The sequence below is a fragment of the Marmota flaviventris genome, chromosome 16 (assembly GCF_047511675.1).
Source record: "Marmota flaviventris isolate mMarFla1 chromosome 16, mMarFla1.hap1, whole genome shotgun sequence".
Lineage (NCBI taxonomy): Eukaryota > Metazoa > Chordata > Mammalia > Rodentia > Sciuridae > Marmota > Marmota flaviventris.
Window position 1 is genome coordinate 65,431,350 of NC_092513.1, and position 22,249 is coordinate 65,453,598.

General features: G+C 51.4%; 1 pseudogene; it reads right to left on the reverse strand.

Moving 5' to 3' along the window:
* Positions 1–18,170, reverse strand: part of LOC139702171 (endonuclease V-like) — a 28,775-nt pseudogene extending 10,605 nt beyond the window's left edge.
* Positions 18,171–22,249: the final 4,079 nt, after the last annotated feature.

Consider the following 22,249-nt stretch of genomic DNA (forward strand, 5'->3'; position numbering starts at 1 on the left):
TCCTGAGGGTGGAGCCTCATTAATGGGATTAGTGCTTTGATTAAAGAGGCCACAGGGTCTTCCCCTCTTCTGCCATGTAAGAACACAGTGAGGAGATATCCTTCTATATTCCAGGAACTAGATCCCCAAGAGACACTGAAATTGCTGACATCTTGAATTAATTTTGAACCTCTTCATCTCCAGAAGTATGAGAAATAAGTTTCTGTGTCAATTCAAAATCATATCAAGCCACTCGGTTTATGGTATTCTGTTAGAGCAGCATGAATATATTAAGACACTGAGTTTTGGTGGTTTGGATCTTTTAAGGAATCAGTTCATTTTCAAATTGTAAGCATGCATAGTTTTCCTAATATTCTTTTGTTAATCATTTAATGTTCATGACATCAGTGGTGATGAACTTGCTTTATTTCTGATATTAGTAATTTTAAATTTTTTTATGTCTGTCTCCTCACTTCTCTTCTTTCCTCCTGCTCTACTTCTGATTTCTCTCTTTCCTGACCCTTTCTCTCTCCCATTACCTTGGTTTAGGTTTTATCAATTTTACAGATCTTTTTTAAAAAATGGCTTTGGATTTTGTTGACTTTTTTGATATTGATTTTAAAAAAACTTCATTGATTTTTGTTCTAATTTTATATATTTTCTTGCTTTATTTAGGCTCTTTCTCTATTTTTCTAAGATGGATACTTAAATTATTGATGTTACAGCTTTCTTATTTGAATATATGTATCCTGTGCTAAAATCTTCCTTCTAAGTACTGCTTTCTCTGAGCCCTTGGTTGGCTGGCTCCATTTCTTGGACCTGAGGTGAGGCAGAATATCATGGTGGAGGGCTTAGTGAAGAAGAGCTGTTCAGTTCAGGGCAGCAGGAAGCAGAGAAAGAGAGGGAGAGTATGAGCTGTGGAGAAGATAAATTTCAGGCCAAGTTCCAAGTGACCTACTTGCTCCAATTAGGTGTCATCTCCTAGAAATTCATTCAGCTATCACTGGATTAATCCCCTGATGAGGTCAAAGCACTCATGATTCGGTTATTGCCTAAAAACTCCACCTCTGAACCTTGATGCATGGGTGACCATGCTTTCAGCACATGAGCCCTGTGGGGGACATTCCAGATTCCAACCCTAACATTGACACATTCCTTTATCCTTTCAATAAATATTAACTGAACCTGTATCTTAGTCTAATTTTTATTAAATTACTAACATTGTTTTGAATTGAGAACTCATATATATTTATGGTATGCCATGTGATTTTATACACACACACACAGAATGTAGAATTATTCAAAAGTCAAGCTCATTAATATTATCTATCTAGTTCACTGCTGATATATTATATTTTTGTGGTGAAACATTTTAAACTTACTTTTAGTTATTTTGAAATATATAATAAGGGTCTCATTTCATTATTCTGCATATGCTATCCATTTTCTCAACATCATTTGTTAAAATGGCTGTCTTTTATCCAATGTATATTTTTTGATATCTTGTCAAGGATCAGATGATTCTAGATGTGTGGATTTATCTCAGTGTCTTCCATGATATTCCACTGGTGGATGTGTCTGTTTTGAGGTTAGTATCTGGTAACAATCATTTTGCTCTTTTCTTCTATGAGTTAAACTTGTAGACATAAATTTAAACATGAAACTCTAAGACATTTATAAAATAACATGAGAAAACATCTAGGTATCCTTGCATTTTACAGTATCTTTTTAATTCAATACCAAAATATAATCCATGGAAGAAAATACTGGTAAATTGGGACTTTGACAAAATTTAAAACTTTAAAAACCTGAGAGACTGAGGTAGTAGGAATGCATGAGTTCAGGAGTTTAAGACAAGCCTGTCAACAAAACGAGATCCTATCACAAATAATGCATGAATCAATCAATGAATCAATAACTTATGGTCTGAAAAAGAAATTGTTAAGATAATGAAGAAACAAACCACAGACTGGGAGTAGATATTTGCAAAATAAATATCTCATTTTTTGTCATGTCCAATTTTATTTCCTGTGCATTGTTTGCATTTAATTATGATTTTGCATTTAAAGCATAGTAAATTTTCCTCACTACCTGTCACCAAAGCAGTTCTTTTTCTCCTACCAGATCCCCTGTGGAGTATAGGCCAACTGCTTTTCAGCCAGCCCCTGTGGGCAGCAAACCTTCTCAGAGATGGAGAACCTTCAAGATACCAGGATTAGAACTGGGGTCTACACTTGGTGGCTCCTACTTTGACTCATTGGCACCAGAGCACTGCCCTTAAGGGGGACACTAACTACATTTCAGGATGAGGAGAGAGACAAATCCTAAATGAGTCCACATAGACTAAACCCAGGCCTTGAGTTCAACATGGTGAACCTCCGCTTTTAACACTCCACCAACTGTACCATGCTGGGCCCAGTCCTGAGAAGGATCCCATCTGCATCAGGGCTGTCCTTCCATGCTTGACTCCTAATAACAGGGGGATCGGGGCCTAACAAAACAGCAGCCTCTACTGCCCATGATGAGTGTCAGGGAAGCTGCCTTCCTCCAGGGACAGCCCTTATCCACATGATGACCCAGCCTCTCATGGCACTGACCCACCTCCTGAGCCTTCCCATGACAAACCCCATTTCTTGCCTCTTCCTTGAGAAGGGGGACACTGGGGCACTCCTACCTTGGAGGGTTTCTGGCCTCTTGGTCTCCAATCTACAATGTCATCGGGCCCTTGGTTTGGGAGGCAGCTGGGGAGGGTGACTATGGACAGCACCATGCATGAGTCAGGTGAAACTGAGGTACAGACTGCTGGCCCTGGGGTTGACAGTCTGTCCAGGACCAAAGTCCAAGGACAATTCATCCCAGTATCTAATTATCAGCCACTTGGTGAGAGTAAGCCAGGGACACTCCTGGGCATGCATGGACTGAGGCCTGAGAGGAGGCCCTGCCAGTTGCAGAAGTCACCCTGCTATGACTCAGTGGTGATGTCATACTTTGGAGAAGTTAAAAAAAAGGCAAGAACCTATCAAACGGAAGGCTGAGTAACAGCTGGGCTGAGTCATGGCAGGCAGAGGCCTCTGGCACATGGTCAGTGGCTGGGGGTAGGTAATTGTAAGGTTGGAAGAGGGGAAATGGGCCTACCTGCCATGCTCCCTTGGACTTCTGGAGGCAGCTGGCAGACTATCCAGAGAACATGGGCTCTTCAGGTCTGGTGTTACAGGTCTACACACCTGGAGCTGCCTGGAAGCTGACCAGAACCTAGATTCACAGCACAGCTTGGCAATAAGTAGCCCTGAGTGACCTGGGCAAGTGACTCAGGCTTTCTTAGCCTCAGTCTCCTGTCTGTCTAAGGCAACAAGGGCTGGTCCTATAAGAGGCTGAGAGCCCAGGACTCCAAGTCCAGCACACTAGGACTGAGTACAGGCTACCCTGCCATGTTCTCTGCCACCAAGGAGAAGCCCTACTGGCCAGGGTGGGTACTACTGTAGAGCAGGGACTCTGGGGGTACCTTGGGGCCTTCCTTCCAGCCTCAGACCCTCCCAACCAAAACAAGGCTTTGGTGACTGGGGTATTTCATTGATGACATTGCACACATCCTCCTGCCTTGGGGCCCAATAATTCTGAAGGGTTCTGGGTCCAGTGGACTGGGCTTTGCAGGCAGCCAAGGCAGGCAGGATCTCCTATTTCAGTCAGCTTCCTGGCCAGCAGCCTGGCCAGACCCCTCATTGTGTGGCTCCTACTGCATCCCAGGAGGCTGAGGAAAGCTGACTAAGGGTCTTGCTCTGCATGGGGACCTTAATAACAGCCTTTCCAAGCTCTGTGGGAGCTTCAGTCTCTGGTTGCAGGGTGGAGGCCCTTCCTGCACACCCTGAGGGGAGTCTGGTAGGGTGGGATGGGGCCCCATCACCTCCTGGCCAGAGGACACTGCAGATGGCAGGCATCTGTGTGTTGAGGAAGCCCCTATCCTGCCGAACTCAGGGATCAAGAAATGAAGGCATCTGAAGACACCAAACACTCCTTCAGGTCCTGAAGAACTAAGAGGGAAGAGACTTGCCTAAGACCACCTGGCCAGACATGACAGAGGCACGCCAATCCTGTCCTTCAGGGTCCTGTACCCTCTATGAGGTTAGACCCAAGCTACTTGTGTCCAGGATCTGGCTCCTGGGCCCCACCCCAACCTTGGAGCCCATGTGATCCCAGCACTATCCCTCAGATGTGTTCCCTGCTCCCCCAGCTAGCAGGTGCCTGCCTCTCCCACCCCATACTCCCTGCAGGAGGAGGTTCCTATAGCATCCCTTCCCTCATGCACATTTAGCTCACTGGCTGCCATCTGCCCCAAGATGGTAGCAGCAGATGCCTCATTGAACAGTGGTGCCTGACATGCAGTCAGCCCAGCACCTGCAGCAGATATGAACACTGCCAGCCAGGGCTAGGGCCATGGGCAGAGCCACCCCAAACATTCCATTGGGACAGAAGTACCTTGTCCAGTGTGAAGCTGAGCAGGTCAGAACACATAGATGGCCCAACAGGGCTGGAATAATGGTGCTGGTGAACCTGGAGTCAGAGCTGTCCTGGCAGTAGCCCCTCACTCCAGTTGCCTGGAGGGAGTTGATGGGGGCCCCTTTCTAGCAGGCTGCGCCCCTGAGGGATAAGACTCTGCCCTTTGCCCCCCTGGGAAAAGCCCACAGTGTTGGGGTACTAGTTCCAGGCCCTAGACCTACCCCTGCCAAGAAGGAGCAGGTGGACCCCTCAGTCATTCCCCATGAGGCTGCCACTGCACAGACAGCAAGCTCAGGCCAATGGAAGGGCATCCAGAGCTTTCTAGTGTTTCAGAGGCTCAGAGGCTCAGAAACTCAGCTGAAGCCAAGGGCAAGCCCCACCCCCAGCTCTCCCCCTAGACAGCCTGAGTATCCTAGCCTTTCCTATCCTGGATCCCATCTCCATCTCCTCTGACTTCTATCACTGCAGGGGCAGGTGGTCATACTAGGTCAGGGGACCATGAACCTGCACCTCCTGGGAGGTGGTGGCCATAGATCTCAAACCCACTGGTCATCTAGGATGCACATGGCCAGTTGATGAAGAAGCCTATTTCCAGGCAGCAAGCTCCAGACCTGGGTAGGGAGGAAAGGCTGCTGAGGACCCTGGGACCCTGGCGTTTGGCTCAGCTCTGCCCTCTCCAGTCCCAGGAGTAGGGCTTTTTGGTGGTTGATCCTCAGCTGGGCACTGGAGAGGGAGCCCAGCATGGAGTAGGGCCCTGGTGGGGAAAGCACTGGTGGGCAGCATTACCCTAATCACTGATATGGGGCCAGGCCACCCCCAATAAAAACAGAAGACACTGGCCCAGAGCTCTCAGGGCTTTGGTTCAATGTGAGATAGAATATCTTTGTTGTAGAAAGAACTAGAACATTTTAGGGCCTATTTGCTGGGCTGCTGAGCCTCTGGTGCATCTATGGTCACTGGCTCAGCATTCCTTTGGTGTGAGAGGAGGGGAGATGATGGAGCCTGCTGACAGCTGAGCTCTTGCCTGGGCCAGGATGGCCAGCCCAGTTCCTTAGGACCCCATCAACTGAGGCCCAGGAATCTTCTGAGACCCAGAACCCACTGTCAAGCCCCTCGGCCTGCCCATGTGCCCCCTTCCCTCCTCCTGCACTCCTGCACTCCTGCAGTGCTGCATGCAAACACACACAGTACCCCCAGGCTGCCCTCTGCTCCCTAGCATCTTACATTTGTTCTGCTTCAGCAGGGCTTGAATGAGGACATGCTTCACTCTCTCAATCAGCAGCTTCCTTGGACCACTCCACCCCTGTGGAAGTACCATATGTCAGTGTCATGAATAGACATAAGGCTGGGGGGCTGGGAATTGGAAGCTCCCAATCACTCACTGAGTAGACCAGGGTGGGGTCATCTACTGCACCAGAGGGGGTGCTGGGGCTCCACCATGGGCAAAGCCATGGGTAGGGCATGTGAGGGTGTGGTCACTGGTCCTCATCTGGGGGACATGTCCCAGGCACCCAGAGCACATGAGTGTTGCTGGCCAGAGAGGCCAGAGCTGAGTCTGGCACTTGGTCTCTGCCCACCTGCCTGAACATATGTACCTCCTCAGCACTGCCATGTCCCCTATTATTCCCTCTTTCAGCCACAACTCATTTGGGCAGGTTTCTAAGGAATGAATGAGTTAGAAGACTGGCTCCAGTAGAGGGAGCAGTGAGGCTCTGCCCTCCTTCTTGGCCCTGCTGGAGGCTGATCCCAGATCCAATTGATGCTCCAGTTGATTGGCTCTCTCTCCCTATGAGCATGATGGGTCCTGCCTGACATTTCCCTAGATAGTTAATTGATACTCAAGTAATTTGTCCTGGAGACCTCATTATATGCCAAATGGTTTGCATAAGACTTTAGCATTTATTTGTGTCCCAGAAATGAGATTGGCAAGTTAATAATGTGCCCTTAATCACACTGTTCCCTGCTGGCATTGGAAAAGAATTACCAGGAGATGGGACAGGGTGCTGGTGGGAGGAAATGATGCCTTACTAGGGCTTTGAATAAAGCTTCATGAGTCCCTAGAGCTACAATTCTGAAAAAGTCCCCGGCCTCAGTTTCCCCACCTGATGTTTTTCCTCTTGCAACAGAGCTTTGATTTTACACTGAGAAACTCCATCTCCATGGGTGGGTGGAGGCTGGCTCTTCCCCTGGCTCTGGCCACCCCAAGTCACAGTGACATGCTCAGGGAAAGGCCTGTGACAGTCTGGGGCAGCCAAGTCGCACCACCTATGGCTTTAGCTGGAGCCATTCAGCTAGAGCATCCACATGCAGGGGGTCACTAGATGCTGCTGGGCTGCTGAGCCTCTGGTGCATCTATGGTCACTGGCTCAGCATTCCTTTGGTGTGAGACGAGGGGAGATGTTGGAGCCTGCTGCCAGCTGAGCTCTTGCCTGGGCCAGGATAGCCAGCCCAGTTCCTTAGGATCCCATCAAGGAAGGAGGAAATCTGGAGTTTCTGCTCAGCCCCCATGGGGCAGGGCTGGTGAAGAGCTAGGAGGCAGCCAGGCCCTGGAGTGGCTCACCCTGGAGTCAACGCTCAGGACTTACTTTTGCTTCAGGTAGTTTCTGTCACACGTGACCTGGAGTTCTGATCACACACAGGATGACTTGGCTTGTACACCTGCACACTCTTGCTCAAGGATTCACCCACATGAGCGCCTGTGAGGAGTCCCCAGGGAGGATGACAGCCTAATCAAAGGCTAGGCCTGGAGCAGAATGTGCTTGAGGATGGCTCCACTCTGTGTTCAGGGGTCTGCTGCCCATGCTGGGGGCCATGGACAGGGGAAGCTAACAGTAGCTGATAAGCAGTGAAACTGCAGGACGTTTCCCAGCACCTCGCAGCCCAGGCAGACAGCCCATCCCAGTGGTGCCATTGTTTGGACCTTGAGTGTCCCTGAGAGGCCCTTGTGTTAGGAATGGTCCCCAGCCCATGGCCCTATACAGAGGTGGTAGAACCTGTAGAAGGTGGGCCTAGTGGGCAGTCCTAGGTTGCTAGGGGTGTGCTCTCCAGGGGAGAGTGGGCCTCTGGTCTCTTCCTGTTTTCTTCCTGGCTGCCATGAGGTGAGCAGTGTCATTCCTGCCATGATGTGCTGCCCTGCCACAGGTCCAAAAGTAACAAGACCAGGTGACCCTGAACTGAAACCTCTGGAAACATGAACCTTCCCTCTTTTTAAGGTGATTTTCTCAGTTATTTTATCACAATAACAGAAAGCTGCCTAGCACAGGTGGCCTCAACCCACGTAGAACTGTGGGCCCAGAGGAGGAGCCAGCAGGCCCTCCAGAGAGCTGGGTTTTCAACATGCAACTGTGCAGTTCATATCCAGGCTGTTGACAGACACCTGAAGTCATGTATCCATGTGCTTTAGGAACTCATGGAAGTTAACAAAACAGCTCTACTTCCAGGCCTTCCTGCTGGAAGGTCAGGCCTGGGGTACTGGCTCTGAGGCAGATCATGCTAGGCTGGCACTCTTGCCACTCAGGATAAAACCAGAGAGCTGTCCAAAATATAGGGCTGTGTGAGATGTGGGAAGGAGGGGATGCCACCCAGAAGCTGATGGAAGAACTTACCAGGCTGGAGTGGAGAGAAGTCCTTGCTGGTGCAGCAGGTGTGAAGGTGACCAAGACGTATGGGTGCCTGAGGATGAATGGCTCTGTGTTGCTTATCTTTTGCTGTGAGCAAGTTATCCCAGAACAAAGTTTACTATTGCACAGTATTGGGGGGACAGGAATCTGGAAGCAGAATTGTGGAGGACTCTGTCTCTGGGTGTCATGGGGTTGCTTGTAGTCAAGAGGATGGCCAGGGCACCGTCCTCCCAAGTCTTGATGGGGATTGAAAGACCACTTCCAAAACGGTGCCCTAGCATGGCTAGTGGCAGGATGCTTACAATCCTAGCCAAGTGGACCCATTCACAGAGTGGCTCATGATGGGGCAGGGGACCTCCCTCAAAGCAAATGACAAGAGGGAGAGAAGAAGTCAGAGAGGAAGAGGGAGAGGTATGTAGAGAAAGACAGGGAGAAGGAGAGAGAAAGAGGGAGAGAAAGACAGAAAGGAAGAAAGTAAAAGAGGAGAGGGAGAGAGAGAAACAGAGGAAGAGGAAAGTGGGGAGAGAGAGAAAGAGAGGGAGAAATGGAGACAGGGAGAGAATGAGAGAGGGAGATAAAGAGGAGAGAGACAGATAGGGAGAGAGAGAGAGAGAGAGAGAGAGAGAGAGAGAGAGAGAGAGAGAGAGAGAGAATATGACCACCAACAAGACAAGAGATACAGTGTGCTGTGTAACCTAAACCTGGAGCCAGGGAGAGGGCCATGGCTTCTGCCATCCTCTGTTGGTCATATAGATGCACCCTGTGTCATGCAGCAGGACAGGGACACAAGTTCCTGAAGGGCAGATCACTGGGCCATCTTGGAGGCTGGCTATCACAGGCTCCAGGAAAAAATAAGCGCATAGATGGCCTGATATTTTCAGTACAAAAAAAGATTCATATTCCATGGCAGGGTTTGGGGATAAATAAGTAACGTACACATAGAGAATAACACCCCCCCAATTATTAAGGAAAAAAAGAAGTTGTACAGAGATTAATTACAACATATTACTCAGCAGTGACCAATGTATGCAAAGAAACATCTCCTACACACTGAATCCTGATTCATGAGGATGGGAGGAATCAAGAAGACTGTACTGTGTATGTGCACACATGTGTGTGCATCTGGCCTCCATGAGAGAACAAACTTTGACCCTCCATAGCAGGATATTGATGGGTAATTTCTAAATCTGAAAAGAAAAGGAAAAAGCAGAAGCAACATTGTTACTGAGAAGTAAATATTAAAAGAACCAGTCTAAATACCAGGAGGAGGATGGAGAAAGTAGGGAGCTACAGAAGAGGAGATGGGTTCCATCCCAAGCCCTACAGAACTATCTGATCATCCAAACTGTGCACATTTATCACTTTGTTTAGAACAAAACACAAATGAAATTTAAATCACCAAAAACAAAACCCATAGCACCCAAGCTGCCTTCCATGCCCAGCTCCCTGCAGCCTGGGCAGGAGCGCAGACAGCCAGGCCTTTTCCTGGGTCTGGGCTCCCCATTGTCCTCCTTCCCCTCCTGCAGGTGCCCTTGGTCTCTCTGCTCTGTCCTGGCCCTCAGCTTGCTCCCCAGGCCTGCCACTATCTAGGCTGCCCTCTGCAAGGTGGGGAGGAGCCTAAGAAAGGGAGGAAGCCAGCTAGGCAAGCAGGACCTCACCACCAGCCCACACTGGCCTCTGGTGTCAAAAGCTGAGGGGCTTGGTCCCCTGGCTGGGAGTCAGGGATCAGGCTGTGCCATCCTTCCACACTCCTCACCCACCACCCACCTGCCACTCACCCACATGCCAGTGCAGCCACCTCTGCTGTCATGAGTAATTGACAAAACTCCACCAGGTGCCTGGCCAGGGGAGTGCAGTGGGAACCACTGGGCTGCTTGGGTTGCTGCTGGTGCAGGTGGGCCAGATCCATGAGCCCCCACCCCACACAGGCCCCTGGTGGTGCCTCAAGTTCCTCAACTTTCTGAGGGACCAGAGACTGGGCTTCCTTGGGCAAGAGAGGGGTGTCTGCAGCTGGGCCCTGTACCTGTAGGGGAAAGTGCAGACACCCCCTCTTGCCCCCCAAACACACAGCTTATTCTGGAGACACTGATCCTACCATCCCACTGATGGGGAAAGAGGCACAGAGAGGTGAAGTGACTTATCCCAGCACACAGAGCAGAAGCCTGAATTAGAACCTGTACACAGCTGTCTCCACCAGGGCCAGGAGCTCCAGGCAAAGGCCTTCAGGTGCTTTTCTGAGGAGGCAGGAGAACAACCCCCTGGGGGAGTGTGCTAGGGATCTAAGGGGCAGATTGGCTCCCCTGCAGCCTGAGCTGGCCTTGAGGCCCTGCAGGTTTGGATCCAGGAGGCCCATGGCTCTAGTGAGATGTTGAGGAAGGGGCCAAGGGGCCCAGCTTGACCCTCTCAAGCAGCCCAGTGTCTGGGGGTGGGGTAGACTAAAGCTGGCCTTGGGCAGATCATACAGGCCACTCCAGCTCTGGATAGAGTTCCTGAGGTCATAGAAGAGCCCTGAGGGGTTCTAGGTGAAACCCAGAAGCCAGCCAATCCACTGCTGGAAGCCACCCCTTCCCAGTTCCTAGGCAGGTTGGGGGACTGGGAAGAAGCACAGAGGCCAGCAGGTGAACTGGAAAGTCTATTTGGATCTGACTTGAATTAATAAGAGTATCAATAATATTCCTAGCCCCTAAAACCACTTTGCTCATGGTGGCCTATAAGGCTCTGCAGCAAAGAGCTTAGACCCCTGAGTGCTGCTCCCACAGCCCCAGGGGAACAGTCTACCCTACAGTTCCCACCTGTGGCCTGCTAGCTAGAAAGCCAACACCTGTGGCCTCTGTGAGCCCTGCTTCTTCAAACAGCCTTCCTCACTGATGGTCACCATTTTTCAGGCCTGAGACAACCCTCAGATTCCTCCCCTCCTGGAGTCTTTTCAGTCCCAGGGAAGGTGGGACAGGAATCGTTCCCACCTGATGTCTGAGTTTTGCCCAGTTTATTAGAGAGAGGCGATCAGATCCCAGCCAGCTATTCTCAGCTTCAACCTTGTGCTTCCAATTTCCCTGACCCATGGTCCTGATGGAGGTCTGTCCAAATCTGTAAGAAGTTAGAAGGGCAACTGGTGGGGCCACCTGTAAGCTTTCCAGTCTGGGCTTCCATGGGAATGCCAGTGTGTGTGTGTGTGTGTGTGTGTGAAGTTTGTGTGGGGTGTGATGGGCAGCTGGCCAGGGCTGTGCCTCCTGGGGAACCTGATAGCCTGGGGCACTCTGGCAGGGGTTTTGGCACCACCTCAAGCCCACCCCAGCAGGTGGGTGGAATGAGGTGGCAGTTTTCCCACCCAGGGTGAGACAGTCAGGAATATGGACACTGCTAGTGTCTTTTGCAACTAGTTGCTCCCTGATCATATCCCCTGGAACCCCTATACCTCCCCACCTGGCTCTGCCCCATCTGATGCCAACTTAGGTGCCTTCTCTCCTTAAGGGACAAGGAAGTGTTTCCCATCCTCAATGGGAAGGAGTCTCAAAGCTTGGGTGAGAATGCCACCCTTTCATGTGTGCAATGCCTGACTAAGCCTGTGGCAGTCATGTGTCCACTGGAGAGATTTTCTCAGGTCTGCTTGAGGAAGTGACATAAAATTTTAGGGGGAGAGCTCTGGGTGCTTCCACTATGGCCCTGTTCTCTTCACACCCTTGAGAGGATTCCAATGGGGGACCTGGATAGGGGGTTGACCCATGCTCAGGTGCTCAGTGGGCAGGTGCAACCCTCTGCCTACCATCTTGTTCCTGGGCCCAGCCTGGGACTAAACTCCTGCTCATCCACACTTCACTTAGTGGGAATTTCCTGCATGTTCAAGAGACTTCATATGTATTTGTACATATAATGCCCACCAAAACTGCTGGGGAAAACATGTTCTAAGTGAGAGCTGGTGGTCAGTTTTCTCAGAAGCTGCTGTAAACCCACCCCAAGGGGGTCCTCAACACTCAATGCACACTGGCTTGAGTGAGGGGCCTGGCATCTGGGCTGCATCTAGTCAGGATATGTTGGGCTATCCCTTGGGCTCAGAAGGAACCCATCATTGAGCATGTGGCTGAGTCTCTTTCCCTGCTGCCTTTCTGTTTGGTCCACAGCCCAGCTGCACTAGTAATGTAACAGGTTGCTGAGAGACCCAAGGAAATACCCGCAGATGGCATGCAAGATATTGGTGTACTTTTTCTTTTGATACCAGGAATTGGACACAGAGATGTTTCATCACTGAACCACATCCCCAAACCTTTTTTTTCTATTTTATTTAGAGATAGGGTCTTGCTAAGTTGCTGAGGCTGGCTTTAACTCACAATCATCCTGCTTCGGCCTCCTGAGCTGCTGGGATCATAGGTGTGTGCCACCATGACCAGTGACATTAGTGTATTTAAAGCTGCTCATGGAGAAGGCCCAGGGTAGCAGATTGGACAGGCAGTGCCCCCCCAAGTATACCTACTGCAACTCCATCCCTTTTCATACCTTGTCCAATGGAAGCTGGCTAACAAGAGGAAATTGTCATCTCCATGGTGCCCAGGGAGAAGGATTTACTGGTCAGGCCACAGCAGTGACATCATTAGAGTCCTTCATCTGCTTTGATTCTTTCATGACCAGTATCCAAAGAAGAAACTGTCCCAGTTTGTGTGCAAAAAAGCAGCTCCTACTGATAATGCTGGTCTGCCTTATATACCCTGTGTGAGAGTCAGTGTTCCTCAGGATGCCATTTACCTGGACATTCTGGTCTGGGCTTAATGTGGCTTGGGAATAGACTGGGGCACTTCAGGGACATGGTTTTTCACTGTCCTCCATTTCTTTAAAGATGACACACCTCCCTCCTTTTCTCCACTGCTGGCTACCTTCTTCCATCTTGATCTGGAACTAGGGAAATGGGGCCCAGAGGATCTGGCAGCCACCTACCCTCTGCCAACTCCACTCTGGGAGCCTGGAGAATGGAAGGCAAACTGGTATATGAAGGACTGGGAATGAGGCAGGTCACAGCTGGGCCACTCATTGTGTCCTTCCTCTAAATTGCCACTTCATGCTCACAGCAATAGAGGAAGTGGCCAGCTAGGACAGGGAACAAGTTGCCTTCCCACAGTGGAGATGGGGCTTGAGGCTGTTCCTCTGAGTGAGGGTGGCAGGAGTGTCCCTGGCTCTCTGGCAGTGGGCATGGGGCCTCACCTGCTTTCCTGTTTGTTATCCTCTGAACCCCTGGCAGCCCATGCCTTGGCCTCATTCCAAGCTGAGGATAGACTTATGATTGCTGAAGCATAGCCACACCAGAGTGGACCCCCTCTGTGGCTCACTGTGGCTGGTGGGGCACCAGTTAAAAATGAACCCTCAAAGAAAAGACAGAGCAAGTGGAGGCAGGTTTATATTCAAAGGAGTAGACTGAGCAGGAGAGCTATGATGTTTGCACAGCTTTGGGTCCACTGGGCACATGAACCTGAATCATCTTCACATGTTCTAGGAGGGCAATTGCAGACACTTTCTGGTCTGGAACTGGCCCTGGGAAGCTCTGTCCTATTGGGGCACTGTGGCAACACCCACCAGACAGTGCTATATAGGATAGGCTGCCACTGGCCATACTGGGTGTTCCAATGGGCATGTCCAGGATCCTCCTCCATGTTCTAATGGGCCTCTGCTTGTGGTTGGGTGGGTGAGGTCCTCATAGGTGCTGTCCTGAGTCTGGAGTGGGATGTCAGCAGTCCAAGTGCTCACAGCACTCAGTTCTCTCCACTCTGCCTGTCCCTGATTCTCCTGGGAGCCTCTAAGCCTGTCCAGGGGCCTCTGCTGGGGTCCTTAGGAGCCTACAGGCTCTCTCAGTCCTCTTTTGGGTCATTCCATAGGACTCTGTGCCTTCTGGTTCCTGGTAATGACATGGAGAAAGGGATACCATCAAATGCCAGAGCCAACCTAGAAGACACTGTGTGGTCCTTGGATGGCCTGAGGATGTGCCTGGCCAGAGCTTGACAGGGCCGCCCTGCACTTATATTGGCCAGCTCCATCTGTGAAGCTGCGCAGTCCCAGTGGCCCATCTCTCAGTTCTTAAAGCAGCTTAATAAGGCCTAGGAACAGTCAGCAGGAAATGAGAATAGAGAGGAAATGAGCAGAGGGTGCACAGCCCTTGAATGACTTGTGCTGTCCAGGCCTGGGTACCACACCAGCATAGACCCCCACTGTGGCCCACTATGGCTGGCTAAGAACAAGTTAAAAATGAACCCTGAAAGAAAAGACAGAGTCAGGTTTGTATTCAAAGGAGTGGACTGAGCAGGAGAGCTGTGGTGTTCACACAGCTTCCTTCAGGAGTAAGAAGTGCCGGAAATAGGGCCTGGAACCCAGGCTGCCACTGCAGCCTGCACTGCTGCTTATTAACACACTGGGCCTGAACTTCCTCAGCTATAAGATCCAATACCTCCCTCCTGGTGAGGCTGCCATCAGGCTTTGCTAGCCATCTACAGTCCTCACAACAGGCCTGCTTTGTGACACCTGGGACCAGATGAGGAAAAGAGGGCCAGGCTGCATGGGATGGAGCTAGTTGTGAAGAGCTACCAGAGGCCGTGTCATTTCTGTGGAACCCAGGCCAGGGTCCCTCGAAGGTAAAGTGGACCATGAGAAGAAGCTGGAATAACCCTGCTGGGAGGCAAGCCTTGGGTCAGTTATTTCCAGAGAGTTCCTACCAATCCAGGAGTCTATCTCACTCTCCTCCCCTTTCAGAGACCTCTCCTGTATTTCTGGCCAATTCAGAGCCACAACACTGCAGCAGAAAGAGGCTGGCCACTGAAAGCAGCCACCTGTGAGTGGCCTGAGCTTCTCTGGTGCTCTCCTCTCCTGCCTTGGTGCAGATGGCCTGAAGTGACAGGGTTCTGCAAAAGTGTTCTCAAGAGCGGATGCCAGCCTGAAGGAGACAGAGCTCAGTAAGATGTGATGGGCGATTCTGAGCCAGACTCTGGACACACCCTTCCTGCCCAACAGTCTGGGAAGCCCTCACACCTCAGGCCCAGCTTTCCAGATATTAGGAACAGCAGCCACTGGTGTGTGCATGACAAAGATGCCAAGAACCTCAGTGTTGAGGCTCTGAAACAGAGGAAGAGGGTCCTAGGGTCCTCTCCACATGAGCAGCTCTGCCTGGCTTTTCTGAAGACTTCACTCACTGTGGCTGGTGGGGCACTAGTTAAAAATGAACCCTCAAACCACTGCTCTGTGACCCCAACTGAGCTGACAAATGGTGAGAAGTATAGGAGCATGTGCTGGATCCCACCTGTTGCAAGGGCTCTGGGATCTGGAACCTGTAGCAGCATGAGGTTAGGTTCATGGCTGTCTCCAGGCTCATCTTGTGGCCCACAGAGATGTAAAAAGGCTTGGTGCTATGGCTGTGTCTCTTCAGGGCCTATAGCATGAAAAGTAGGTCAGGGAGGTATGGGACACATGCCCTTGGGTCCAGGCCAGCCACAGGGGCTAAAGGCTCTGATGAAGTCCTGGGTGGCAGCAGGGAGCTCTTGGACTCCTAGCCCTTAGGCTCCTTCCCAGTGCCTGTCCCCAGGAACAGTGGGCAAATGCTGACAGCAGAGCGTCTGAGGTGCATGTGTGCGAGTGCATGCACTGCCTCTGACCTGGCAGAGTAGGGTGAAGGTCCAGGAGAGTCACCATTCCCAAGACAGTCCGAGAGTCTCCTGAGAGAGGGAATGCATCTCCTCCAGTCCACAGAAGCTGAATCTAGAAAATGGGGAGAAAACTTTCAAAAAACATATTTTCTTGGTGAAGGGCTGATGTGAGCCTCTTCCTCTTAAAAACCCAGTCACTAGCCAGGAAAGAAAAGGGCTCTATCTTGGATGGATGCTGTATCTAAGCAAAGCCATCTGCTAAGATAGCCCTGAGTGTGCCTAAGGCCCCCATCTGACCTCACAACAGGGGCTTTGAGATGGGCAGCAGCTCACCAGGGAACACAGCACTGGTAAGTAGAGGAGTGGGATAGGGCACACAGGACCACTGGGCAATAGGCTGTGGCCAGGAATGAGCTTCTACCTTCCATCTGCTTCCTCTCCTACTAGGAAATTGGGCATGTGTGGGTCACCTCCATACTTTCCTTTGGAGGGGAGATGGTGGGCCCAGAGTGGGTCACATTGGCCTGGGTAGAGTCTGGACCTCCACACCCTCCACTGATGTTTATAGAGTGAGTGCACCACATAGGTGCCTGAGCTGGAGGACAGGACAGATGGGGTCTCTGCTCTTGGAATTTGCTGCCCAATGGAAGAGCCAAAGTGTTAATGTCACCTCCCCAGTTCAGACTGCAGGGCCAGAGGAGGGAGATGCAGGGGTGAGAAAGGGTGTGAATGCAGTCACAGGCAGGAGCAGCAATCCAAAGCACAGCCCCAATCCAAAGGCAGCCCCATGAGCAGGGTCTGGAGGCTGAGCTACGTGAGCACTCCAGGGGGACAGGCAGCTGGGATGGCATGGGGGTGACTGGAGAACATAACCCCCAGTAACGTACAGAGGTGGAGGTGGAAGAGATAATCACAACAGGGGGAGGTGTCCAGGAGCCCCAGGGGTTGCAAGCTAAAGGCTTGGATGTACCACCCAGGGCCTCATGGAGGGAGGCACCCAGAGAATACCAGGTGTGCTTTACTCCAGGCCGGATCCAGGGACACAGGGGTATGCAGGAGGTAGCTGACCCATCCTTCCCATCCCCAGGGCCATTTCAGGCACATGCTGGCTGAACCCAGGCTGTCCAGGCCTCTTTACCTTCCTTTTGTGCAGGTATTTTTCTCCAGCCCATCTACATGCAGGAGTTTCTTGGCCACTTCAATGCAGAGCAGCTCTATGAGGATGCCAAAGTAATAGGCCACCCCAAAGGTTGGCAGTGGGCAGAGGAGGGTGAACTGGGGCAGAGGAGGGTGAACTGGGGCAGTGGGGTTGGCCAACAGTAAGCTATGCAGCCTGCAGATGGGCACAGGTTGAGGGATGAACAGAATCTCACCATCTGCAGAGGAGCAGAGCACTCAGAGACCAGACTCCAAGACCCTCTCTGCCCTGACTTCATTGGTGAGGATGGTGCAGAGGACGCCTTCTGCCTTTACAGGTCCAGTAGCCCAATTAGCAGGTTCACAACACTTCACCCTGTTCTTCCTTTCATTTTATGGCAATTTCCCTCTTCCTCTCCCCTTTGCTGCTGCCCTCAGTCCTATGCATTTGTTTCCATGGCCTGGGTGCTCATGCCCAAGAGCAGCCTGCTGGTCCCAGCACTAGCATCCAGGTCAACATGAGTTTACCCTTTGGCTTTGGGGCCATGGGGTCCAAGGGTAGTGGCCAGGATGACCATCAACCTCAGCACCCTCCTGGGACAAGGTCCCGGCATCCACAGGAAATGGCACTCCTGTCTGATTATGGACAGAGGCCTGACTGTCCAGCTCAGGGATGTTGGTGAGGGTGGGGCTCCCTGAGCTTGGGCCCTGTGACTTTTCACAGTGGCCAGGTTGCACTGGACCATGGTCCTGGAGATGGGCCAGTGTAGGGCTGCTGTGGAGAAGAGAGGGTAAGCAGTAAAGGTGGCATAAAAGGGGGGCTCTTCTCTGGGTGGGGGATCTGTCCTGTGTCTCACGGCCTTATGGTGAAAACGAGTCCAGAAAGAAGCCATCAAAGCCCTGCTGGCAGCAGATGCTCTTGCCGTGGGGTTGGAAGTGCCCTCTCTGGTCCTTCTCAGCACCCACCCTGACCTCTTTTGGGAACATGATTACTTTGGTGGTGGAGCACCAAATTTCCATCCATAAGGAGGACCTACAGAGCCACAGGGGAGTCAGTCAGCTAAGCCGATCTTCACTCCTCAGTATGGGTTGTCCTTGGGGCAGCAGGAAGAGGAACTGCTACAGGGGTTCAGCTTTTTAGAAAATTCTCTTCTTTTCTGGTTATGGGTGTTGGTGACTCACAGGGGCTTCCCCCTTTGACTATGCAGAAGCAGAGGGGGCACTTTTCTGCCCTAAGATGAGGCACCTGCCTGGGGCATGAGGCCTGGCTCCTTCTCTGTAGCCATTGCACCAAATCCACCAGGAAGGGCAACTCTTGAAAGGCCATGAGGCTAACCATTCAGCTCTCTTCATACACCACCTGCCACCAGGCATGCAGGCCAGCAGGTGCCTGAGGCCACCTGCTTCCTGCCTCCATTTTCTCTGCCCTGTTGCTCACTGCCAACAACCAACCTCCCATCTCTGCCCCACCCATGGCTTCCTTCTCTGCCTCACCCATGGGTGAGTCATGCAAGGCAAAAGATTTGAAGGAAGTGACAAGATAACCTTCCCCAAAAATGGTGTTGGGGATTGAGTATGATCTGTTCAAAGGTGCCCACCTGGGACCTGGTGTGTGTGAGGATCCCCAACCCCTTTCCTTAGGAGCTCTTCTAAAGGTGGTGGTTAGCCTCACCCCTGCTTGCCCCTTCCCTCCTGGCCTTCTTGTAAGTCAACACTGACTGCTCCACCACTTGCACAGGCCACCGGAGGCTCAAAGACAAGGCACAGGAAGGCACTAGCATGAAGGCAACATCATGTGGACACTGAGAGAGATGGGGAAAGCCGGGTCTCCTGGAGGCTGTGACAGTGAGGTAACCACACTGGCTTTATGAAGAGACCTCTATCATTTATAAAGGTGGGCATGACCTCAGAGCTAGGAAATCTGAGAGAATAGGGGTTTCCAGGGACAGAGCACTTAGCAACACTGAGGGAGGAAGGGAGTGCATATTTGTGTGGAGCCACAAGAACAGCAGATGAATTGACTCTGAAGAGTTTGCACATGTTGCTAGGAGGTGTAGATGTGGAGGACAGAGAGTCCAGATGGCCCGGGCTTTCTGGAATAAGTGGGAACAACCCAGAGAGCTTTTAAAGTTCAGCTCCTTTTCTTAGGACTTCTCTGGCAAAGAGACTGTTTCAAACCCAAAAGACCCTGCCCCACAGTGGAAGAAGGTGGCTGGTTATAACTGTAGAGCATATAGGTCAACCTCTGCTCTAGAGCATATAGGTCAACCTCTGCCTAGAGCACATGAGGGTGGGGATCTTAACTCTGTCTTTTCATTAGTCTCAGTGGCTGGAGCTACTTTGCAGCCTGATCTGTTTCATTCCCCACAGTGACATCTGTAATAGGCTTCTCTTATGTCATGGGCATGGGAAAAGAGAGGGGCTTTCCTTTCTTGCTCTCTGTTTTTTGGAGCTTATGTGGAGAAATTCTAAGCAGTCACCATCATCCTATGGGGACCCAGGATGCCCCTTGTGTCCCTGTGGAAACTCATCTGTAGGCTTCGGCAGTCAGCCTGTTTGGGTTCACTACGAATCAGTTTCTCTGGTCTACCATTAGAGTGGACCCTCCCCACTTTGGGTCATTTGCAGCTAAGTTTCTTGCCAATTTACTGATGAAAAGGCTAAGAGACAAGTCAGTCTCCAGGCTAACAGAGAAGTCAGTTCTCTTAGGTGTTTTTTTCAGTTGCCAATCCAGCCTCCAGGGAGTGATATACCTAGCCAAATTCTCTCTTTAGATCAGGATCAAGCTTGTCACAGTTACAAAGGATTCATTTCTGTTTTCTGAAAAAAATATTAGGATATCTATATAAACTGGCCATAATTTGATGTTGTAAAGCTGCTTGGAATGCCTGCTCATGCCTTGAACTCACCCATGCCTGGTTTTCCCTGACCAGATAACAACCCTCTCTGAAATTTAATGGTGTCTCATAAATCTTGGCTTTCCCTGGCCAGATAATGACCCTCTCTGAAGCTCTAATGGCCTTCCTTCATAAATTCTGATGTCAGGGCCAGTAAAAAATATGAACTAGCTTTTGTGTTATGCTTGTCATAATTTTGTTATCTGTAAGATCCTCGAACATCCTTCTGTGTAACTTTCTGGGCTATAAAGCTGGGCTTCTAGAAAGCTTAGCTGCTGTCCCTGGCTCCCATGATTGTTGGGAGAGGCAGGCCAGCCGGTTGAAATAATAAGCTTGCTTTACTTTGATTTTAATTGATGTCAGTGGTCTTTTCTTGTGGCGTGGTCTAACAAGGGGACTCCTGTCCCAGAGCCAGTGATTCTGCATGATGCAGGGACCTTGTCCCAGGAGGGCTGAGGTTGATGGTCATCCTGGCCACTGCTCTTGGACCCTATGGGGCCAAAGCCAAAGGGTAAATTCACACTGACCTGGATGCTAGTGGTGGGACCAGCAGGTTGCTCCTGGGCATGGGCACCCAGGCCATGGGAACATATGCATAGGCCTGAGGGCAACAGCAAAGTGGAGAGAGAAAGAAGGAAATTGCCATAAAATGAAAGGAAGAACAGGGTGACATAGTGTGACTGTGCTAATTAGGCTGCTGGGCCTGCCCCAACCTCACCCATGAAGTCAGGGCACAGAGGGTCTTGGAGTCTGGGCCCTGAGTGCTCTGCTGGTCTGCAGATGGTGAGACTTTGTTCAACCCTCATCCTGGACTCACCTTCCAGGCTGCATGGCTTACTGCTGCCCAACCCCACTGCCCCAGTTCACTCTCCTCTGCCCACTGCCAAGCTTTGGAGTGGCCTGCTACATTGGTGTCCTCACAAAGCTGCCCTGCACTGGAGTGGCCAAGAAACTCCTGCAGGTAGACATGCTGGAGAAGAGCGCCCTGCACAAGGAGAAGGTAATGAGGCCTGGACAGCCTGGGCTCGGCCAGCAGCTGCCTGGAACGGTCCTGGGAGGAAGGACAGGTCAGCTACCTCCCAGACACCTCTGTGTCCCTGGATCCTGGCCTGGAGTAAAGCACATCTGGTGTTCTCTGGTGCCTCCCTCCATGTAGCCCTGGGTGGTGCATCCCAGCCTGTGGCTTGCAACCCCTGGGGCCCCTGACTCCTCCCTGTGCTATGATTGCCTCTTTCATCTCCACCTCTGTGGTGCTGCTGCACTCATGTAGATTATTGTAGGTTATGTCCCCCAGCCACCCCCATGCCATCCCAGGTGTCAGGCTTTGGACCACTGCTCCTGCCTGTGACTGCATCCATACCCTTTCTCACCCCTGCATCTCCCTCCTCTGGCCCCACAGCATGCACTGGGGAGGTGACATTAACACTTTGGCTTTTCTATTGCACAGCACATTCTGAGAGCAAAGACCCCATCTGTCCTTTCCTCCGGCAGAGGCGCCTGTGTGGAGCACTCACTCCATAAACATCTGTGAAGGACATGGGGGTCCAGACCCTTCCCAGGCCAATGTGACCCACACTGGGCCCATCCTCTCCCCTCCAGAGGAAAGTGTGGAGGTGACCCACACATGTCCAAGTTCCCAGTAGGGAGGAAGCAGAAGGAAGCTAGTAGCTGAGTCCTGGTCACAGCCTGCTGCCAGGGTGGTCCTGTGTGCCCTGGCCCACTCCTCTACTTACCAGTGCTGTGGTCCCAAGTGAGCTGCTGCCCATCTCAAAGCCCCTGTTGTCAGGTCAGATGGGGGCCTTGGGCACACTCAGGGCTGTCTGAGCAGATGGCTTTGCTTAGGTACATTATCATCCAGGATAGGTCCCTTCCCATTCCTGGCTTGTGACTGGGTTTTAAAGAGGAAGGGGCTTGCCTCAGCCCTTCACCAAGAAAATATGGTTTTTACAAGTTTTCTCTCCATTTTCCAGATTCAGCTCCTGCAGGCTGAGGGAGATGCATCTTCTGACAGGAGGTTCTGGAACTGTCCTGGGAATGATGACTGGCCTAGGTCTTCACTCTACTCTGCCAGGTCAGAGGCACTGCATGAACTTGCACGCATGCACCTCAGACCCTTTGATGCCAGCACTCGCTCACTCTGCCCAGGAACAGGCACTGGGAAGGAGCCTAAGGGCTGGGAGTCCAAGAACTCCCTGCTACCACCAAAGACCTCATCAGAGCCTCCCTGTGGCTGGTCTGGACCTCGGGGCATGTGTTCCTTCATCTCTGACCTCCTTTCCATTCTGTAGGCTCTGAAGAGCCATAGCCACAGCAACAAGCCTCTCTCTACATCTCCATGGGCCACAGGATGAACCTGGAGGCAGCTGTGTGCCTGATCCAATGCTGCTACAGGTTCTGGATCCCAGAGTCCTTGTGCCAGGCAGGGTCCAGCACATCTCCTCTACTTCTCACCATTTGTCAGATGAGCTGGAGTCACAGAGCAGTGGTTTAAGGACAAGATGGCCCTGGG